At 29.5% G+C, this 7,744-nt stretch overlaps 1 long non-coding RNA gene across 1 annotated transcript; it reads right to left on the reverse strand.

The window, feature by feature from the left end:
- Positions 1 to 524: 524 nt before the first annotated feature.
- On the reverse strand, positions 525 to 3,329 carry LOC122269013 (uncharacterized). The gene is made up of 3 exons (XR_006224866.3): positions 3,265 to 3,329; positions 2,623 to 2,764; positions 525 to 625 (listed from the first exon to the last, which is right to left on the reverse strand). It is a non-coding gene; the product is annotated as an uncharacterized LOC122269013 (long non-coding RNA).
- Between the last annotated feature and the right edge of the window lie 4,415 nt (positions 3,330 to 7,744).

Consider the following 7,744-nt stretch of genomic DNA (forward strand, 5'->3'; position numbering starts at 1 on the left):
CCATGTGTTCCATGTTCTACCTTAAGTTATTATTTCGTAACCTCAAGTATATATTTTTGTATTTTTAGAAGTATTAATTTATCAACCAAAGACGTTTTCTTTTAGCACTTACGAAGGTGAGATGTTATACGGACCACCTAGTTTATTAATTTTTAGACTCACTGTATAAAAAATATAATATATATATATAAAGATATTATATATATTATATGAAGAATAATGTACATTACATTTTTTTCACTAGTAGAGATCATTTATCAACCAGAAATTTTTAATATTAAACCTTCGGCAGTAATTGCTTCTTTTGTTAAGCTATAAAAGAAAGTTTCAAATGCATAATTCTTCTATAATTTTAATAGATTGATTTAAATCATCTTAAAATAACACTTATCCAAATTCTACAGTTAGTAAAAATTATTTATGGGAACTCATACTCGTATTTTTAGAAGATAGTTGTCTAAGGTGCTTGAATTTTTAAAGCTATAAAACTACAAATTTAAATAATTAGTCAGCTGAAATTCACAGGACTTTTATTTAAAACTAAAATTTCACTTTTTTTACAAACCAACAAAATTATTTTAAATACTGTTTCCGTCTACATGTTGAAACTTGTAATTATTGGAACCTAAAAGGAAAAAAATATAAATTAGTAAGAAAGTCATATTTACAATAATAGTGGCAGGTCTTAAAATATTAGAAAGTATTTTTTTTTATCATTTAAATTAACTGGCTAAAATTAATTTTCCTTTTCAGATAAATATCTTCTGCCATTTCTATTCAATCCTCGTAGCTAAAAAGCATGACATGTATCACAGCCACAAAATAAAATACACTGAAGACAGTATTACCATTAACAACATTTACAGAAATTCAAATATACAGGGTGTTTATAAAGTCTCGGACCCATTTTGATGTTTAATAACTCATAAAATAATAAAGATAGATTAAAACTAATAACATAAATGGTTAAATAGACTCAAAAACTTTCATGAACCTTGTCAATGAACTTCCACGTGTGCCCCCTTCGTCGCACGGAGAATATCAAGTCGATATTCAATTTCACGCCAGGTAGCGGCAAGCATGTCGGCATCCACAGAGGCTATTGCGGTTGCCATCAATGTTCGACACGATCCTCCTGTAAACATTGTCCTTTATAAATCCCCAAAGAAAAAAGTCCAGCGGCGTTATATCAGGTGATCTGGGTGGCCAAGGAATTGGACCTCCTCGCCCAATCCATCTTCCTGTAAAATGGTCATTCAAAAAACTACGAACGATGATACCCCAATGAGGTGGTGCACCATCTTGTTGCAAAAAGACATGTGGCTGAAGCTCTTCTAGTTGTGGAAATACGAAGTTTTCCAACATGTCTAAGTATACGACTGATGAGATTGTCTTTTCTGCAAAAAAGAAAGCTACCTCTCGTGAAATTGACTATCGACTTGATATTCTCCGTGCGACGAAGGGGCACACGTGGAAGTTCATTGACAAGGGTCATGAAACTTTTTGAGTCTATCTAACCATTAATGTTATTAATTTTAATCCATCTTTATTATTTTATGAGTTATTAAACATCAAAATGGGTCCGGGACTTTATAAACACCCTGTATAATTCCAATCTTATTATGCAATTTTAACACTTTTTATTTTTCTATACATCTGTAACATTATGGTACTTGTAAGTTTAATAATTAGATTTCCTTCCCTTTCTTTTTTAAAAATCTTTAAACTCAATAAACCTAGTCTATATTTTTCAACTTTTTGTCAGACTTCATGAAACTAGCAGCTTTATTTTAAATTTTTGACACTGATTCTGAAAAGGACTTATGTTATTGTCAATCACTTCAGAGTTTCTTAAAAAATAGTTATTTTAATAATTTTTAATCAATGTATTCAAGAATCTACAATAGTTTAATAAATTAAAATTTTAAAGTTATGTACCAATTTTTATTCTTTTTTTACACTCAATCGAATAGAACAAATTACAAGCAGATAAGGAGCATTTATTTTAAAGTCATGAGTAATTTTATGTGAGGAAAATGTCTAAGAGAGAATGATTTGAAATAATACTTTTAAAATAAGTTGAGTATAATATCTCCTATATAACTTATAATACCGAGCAGAATAAAACTAATAGTTAGTTGTTACAAACGCTTGTTTAAATATAAATACACATCCCATAGGATGAAACTCTAAATAATGCATATTACTTTCAACAATAAATGTTTTTATTTGCAATTGATTTTATTCAATTCAGGATTAAAATTGCATACTATACTGACATATTTCTAAAATATTTAAGATTTCCGAAATTCGCACATTTTTGAAGTAGTGAACCATAAACAGCTGCATGAAAAAGCTCATAACCTTGAAACAAATTGTCATATAAACTTGAAATCGGATTTAATTTCATTCTGCCCAATATTCTAATAAGTAATAACAATCTGCTTAGGAAATAATTAACGTGGGTAAAATGCGAGAAAATAACATGTAGTGAAAATAGAGTTTTGTGATCAAACATGAAGAAGTGAGCTAGTACAATTACTAGTTTTCAATTATCAAATATCTAGCAAACTATTGTTATCAACAATTACATAAATTCTATAGTTTATTAGGAGAGATTACTTTTTCTTTTAGGTATAAATTCAGAACTATATCCTAGGGGAAGGCTGAGCAGTAGCTTGCTTGTCTCTTCTTCTGCGCCGCCGCGCATGTGCTATTTACAGCCTAGGCCATCTCAGTAATATCAGGGAACTGTGGATAAGCTCTGTAAATGTATATATATATAAACAATAATATAAGCTTTGCAACAAATATCCAAACGATAAGCATACAGCTATAGTAGAATTTCAAAGCAAAATTGCTATTTTAAAAATCTTTCAATTTTCAATGATTTATTTATAAGAAAAATTGTGAACATTTTTCTCAATTAATCAGCGTGCATACTGCTACGTTAAAACATATACATTTAAGCAAAATAAAAAGAATAGTTCTATTTGACTGAACTACAAACAATAAAATATACTGTGCATAACCTGCTGTAACGATTCACCAGTAATGTTACCCAAAACAGTGACGAGAAATATTTCGGTTATTCTCTCTTATTGCTAAGCCTACAACGATAGCCTCTAAGAATATCCTCCAACTTAAATTATTTAAGATCAGGAGGCGTCGTTAAAACAAAAATAATAAAATTTAAGTTTCAAAATTGAAGCATATTTGATTAAAAGTGATAAAACTAAATTAATAAATGTCAAGCACACTTACCGAATTTCGAATAGACTTTCGATTGTCAACACACACGCCATTTGCCGGCTCGCATGGAACTCTGGGAAGTGAGTTAGTTAATTTGAAGTGTACTTTAAGCAACCTTAAAACAAGCTTAGGTATAAATAAAATGACTTCAACACCTCAATAAATACCTCACTCTCTTTAATTGAAATAAGATATATTTTTTTATACCTCATAAATACCTCAATATCGTTAGTAGAAAAAAGGTATATTTTTTATACCTCGTAATTACCTCACTCTCGTTAGTTGAAATAAGGTTGATTTTTTTATACCTCATAAATACCTCTTTTGTTACAAGTGTAAGAGAAACAACCTCGTATACCTTAAAAATCATCTTATCAGTCTGGATGATTTGAAGTGAATTTAAAACAACCTCAAGATAAGCTTAGGTATAAATAAAATGACTTCATATACCTCAATAAATACCTTTTTATCGTTAGTTGAAATAAGGTAAAAATTTTTATACCTCAAAAATACCTCTTTTGTTACAAGTGTAAGAAAATAAACCTGGTATACCTTAAAAATCTCCTTATCAGTCCGGTTGATTTGAAGTGAATTTTAAACAACCTCAAAACAAGCTGAAGTATATATAAATCAACCTCGTACATCTTAATTACAACCTTTACGAGGTATAATTTTTATTGCTGTTTTCTCGGCAACCTTAAATATACCTCAAATATACCTCAAAACAACCTTAATACCTCAAAAATACCTCAAATCAACCTTAAATATACCTTAAATTTTCATAAGGGTTACCACTCCCTCCCTCAATGTATGACCTGCCAATGAAAATGAAGCGATTTGCTGCATTTATATGTTTCTTAAAATTTAAAGTAGTTTTTTAAAACCACATAATTTAAGAGGTGAAAACTATTATAATTTAAGTGGTTTATATTATTCCCTAAAATAAGTGGGGTACATTTTGTTCCACCGCCCCTGAAAGGATAAATGATGATCCGAAAACAATGCTTAGGCACATGTGCGTACTTCGTTAAGGTATTATGGAAAGTAGCATATAAATACCATAGACAATTAATAATAAGGAAAATAAACTCACCTTTTATGATTGGGGGTGGGGGGTGGATTTAAGTTAAAGAATCTTATTAACAAAAATTTTACGTCCTTATTTACCGAGACGTTAAAATCATTCAACAGTAATGAGCAAATTTGGAATAATCATGTTGCGCCTGAGTTGGCTTACATTTTTTTTTTTTTTTTTTGATGTCTGATGAATATTAGAAAGATACAGACATCTGATATCGCTTTGTGATATTGTAATGGATATTTTGCTGATATGTTTAAAATGTGTTCTGACATAAATATTTAATATCATTTAATGATATTTGAATTATATTTCTCTAATATTCCTAAAATTTGTCTTGTTTTAGTTTTAACTAAGATTTTTTAATTTTTTTTGGAGTGTAATTACAAAAATATTTTAAATTATCGACGATGCCAACCTTCATCTATCAAAAGGTGCCTCTTGGTGGAGTCAAGTTAACATGTCTTATATACTAGTGATTTGGTATTTAATATTTGTAGTGGTAAGTTACACCACATTACTCCACTTCCAGAATTTTATCTGTGATAGAATTCGATTAACGATTACCACCAGTTGATTTATGCTTTATTTTTATTTTGATTTATATCATTTTTGTTCGTTATAGATTTTCTTAATTTTTGTTTATATTTAATATTTCGCACATTATTATTATTTTTTCTGAAATTTTGTTTATTGACCGGAAGACTTATATTTACTTTACCGGAAATATTTTTAGCACTACATTTTTGGCAAATCAACTGTTTTATGTGAACCATCTATCAATGCTGGCAAGTTCATATCACGTCCGGAGCTCACCATTCAGGGGATTTAATATCGACTATGTCAGTTTTCATCTATCAAAAGGTACTTTTTGATGGAATCAAGTTAACACGGCTTAAGTACTAGTGATTTGGTATTTAATATTTGTAGTGGTAGTTACACCACAAATTTAGATCGCGTTTTCCTCTTTCTTCGCTTAAATAATAATTTGCAAAATTCGCCATATTTTTTCCCTTTATTTTTATCAGGGATTTTAATATATATATAGATTAGGGACGGACATGTGGGACGTCTTGTATATGGTATATTAAAAAAATGTACTGTAAAATGTACTCCCCCCCCCAAAAAAATCGAATATTGATTTTTTTTTTTAATGGCGGGCACTTGGGGTTTGTCCCATTGGCCACATAAATGCCAGAACTGCTACTCTCTTCTCGTTACCCAGTGGGCACCTGTGGCGAAGCTACGGCGGTGGAGCAGCTTCGCCCACGTCACACAACCACAAACCCGTTTATAGGGCGGGTCACATTCACACACCAAGAGGAAAAGACATAGAACACAGAGAGAGAAAGAAACATCCATGCCCTGAGCAGGATTCGAACCAGCGGCCAATGGCTCCGCAGTCAGACACGCTAACCACTCGGCCACCTGTTCGGCTCATATTGTAATATTGGCTGTTGGAATGGGCTACAGGCGGCGCTTAGCAGAACACTTTACCCATGGCAACATTAGGCAAATTTTTGCTTTCACCATTAGCGAGTTGTTGTTTGTTTACGTCGCACTAGAGCTATAGGCTATCCCTTACGAAAATTTAAGGTATATTTAAGGTTGATTTGAGGTATTTTTGAGGTATCACGGTTGATTTGAGGTATATTTAAGGTTGCTGAGAAAACAGCAATAAAAATTATACCTCGTAAAGGTTGTAAATAAGGTGTACGAGGTTATTTTATATATACCTCAGCTTATTTTGAGGTTGTTTAAAATCAACTTCAAATCAACTCGGCTGATGAGGTGATTTTCAAGGTATACCAGGTTGATTTTCTGACACTCGTAACAAAAGAGGTATTTTTGAGGTACAAAATTTTTTACCTTATTTCAACTAACGAGAGTGAGGTATTTACGAAGTGTAAAAAAATATACCTTTTTTCTATTGAAGAGAGTGAGGTATTTACGAGGTATAACAAATATACCTTATTTCAACTAAAAAGAGTGAGGTATTTATTGAGGCATATGAAGTCATTTTATTTACACCTAAGCCTATTTTGAGTTTGTTTTAAACTCACTTCAAATCAACCAGACTGATAAGGTGATTTTTAAGGTATACGAGGTTGTTTTTCTTACACTTGTTACAAGTGTAAGAGATATTTATAAGGTATAAAAAAATCAACCTTATTTCAACTAACGAGAGTGAGGTATTTGCGAGGTACAAAAAATATACCTTATTTCAACTAAAGAGAGTGAAGTATTTATTGAGGTGTATGAAGTCATTTTATTTATATCTAAGCTTGTTTTAAGGTTGCTTAAAGTACACTTCATATTAACTAGCTCACTTCCCAGAGTTCAGTGCGAGTCGGCAAATGGCGTGTGTTGACAATCGAAAGACTATTCGAAATTCTGTAAGTGTGCTTGACATTTATTAATTTAGTTTTATCACTTTTAATCAAATATACTTTAATTTTCAAACTTAAATTTTATTATTTTTGTTTTATACACACGTCCTGCTCTTAAATAATTTAAGATGGAGGATATTCTTAGAGGCTATCGTTGTAGGCTTAGCAATAAGAGAGAACCATCGAAATAATTCTCGTCAATATTTATATAAAATTATAGACATATGAAAAAAAAGGGGGGGGAGGCTAATAATAAGTAAAAAATAACAAACAGTTTAAATATATATATAAAAAAAAATAAAAAAAAGAATGAAATAAATATATATATATATATATATATATATATATATATATATATATATATATATATATATATATATATATATATATATATATATATATATATATACATATATATATATATATATATATGTATATATATATATATATATATATATATATATATATATATATATATATATATATATATATATATATATATATATATATATATATATATATATATATATATATATATATATATATATATAGCGGCTCAGAAGAAGAGACTAGCAAGCTAATGCTCAGCCTTCCCCTAGGAAATAGATCTGAATTTATACCTAAAAGAAAAAGTAATCTCTCCTAATAAACTACAGAATTTATGTAATTTTTGATAACAATAGTTTGCTAGATATTTGATAAATGAAAACTAGTAACTGTACTAGCTCTGTTCTTCATGTTTGATCACAAAACTGCTATTTTCACTACATGTTATTTTTTCGCAATTTACCCACGTTAATTATTTACTAAGTAGATTGTTATTACTTATTAGAATATTGAGAACTTTTATTTAAAACTAAAATTTCATTTTTTTTACAAACCAACAAAATTATTTTAAATACTGTGTTTCCGTCTACATGTTGAAACTTGTAATTATTGGAACCTAAAAAAAAATATATATGAATTAGTAAGAAAGTTATATTTACAATAATAGTGGCAGATTTTGAAATATTAAAATATTAGA

This window comes from Parasteatoda tepidariorum, chromosome 12 (genome assembly GCF_982258835.1).
Source record: "Parasteatoda tepidariorum strain Cologne lab strain chromosome 12, Ptep-v5.0, whole genome shotgun sequence".
Classification (NCBI taxonomy): domain Eukaryota; kingdom Metazoa; phylum Arthropoda; class Arachnida; order Araneae; family Theridiidae; genus Parasteatoda; species Parasteatoda tepidariorum.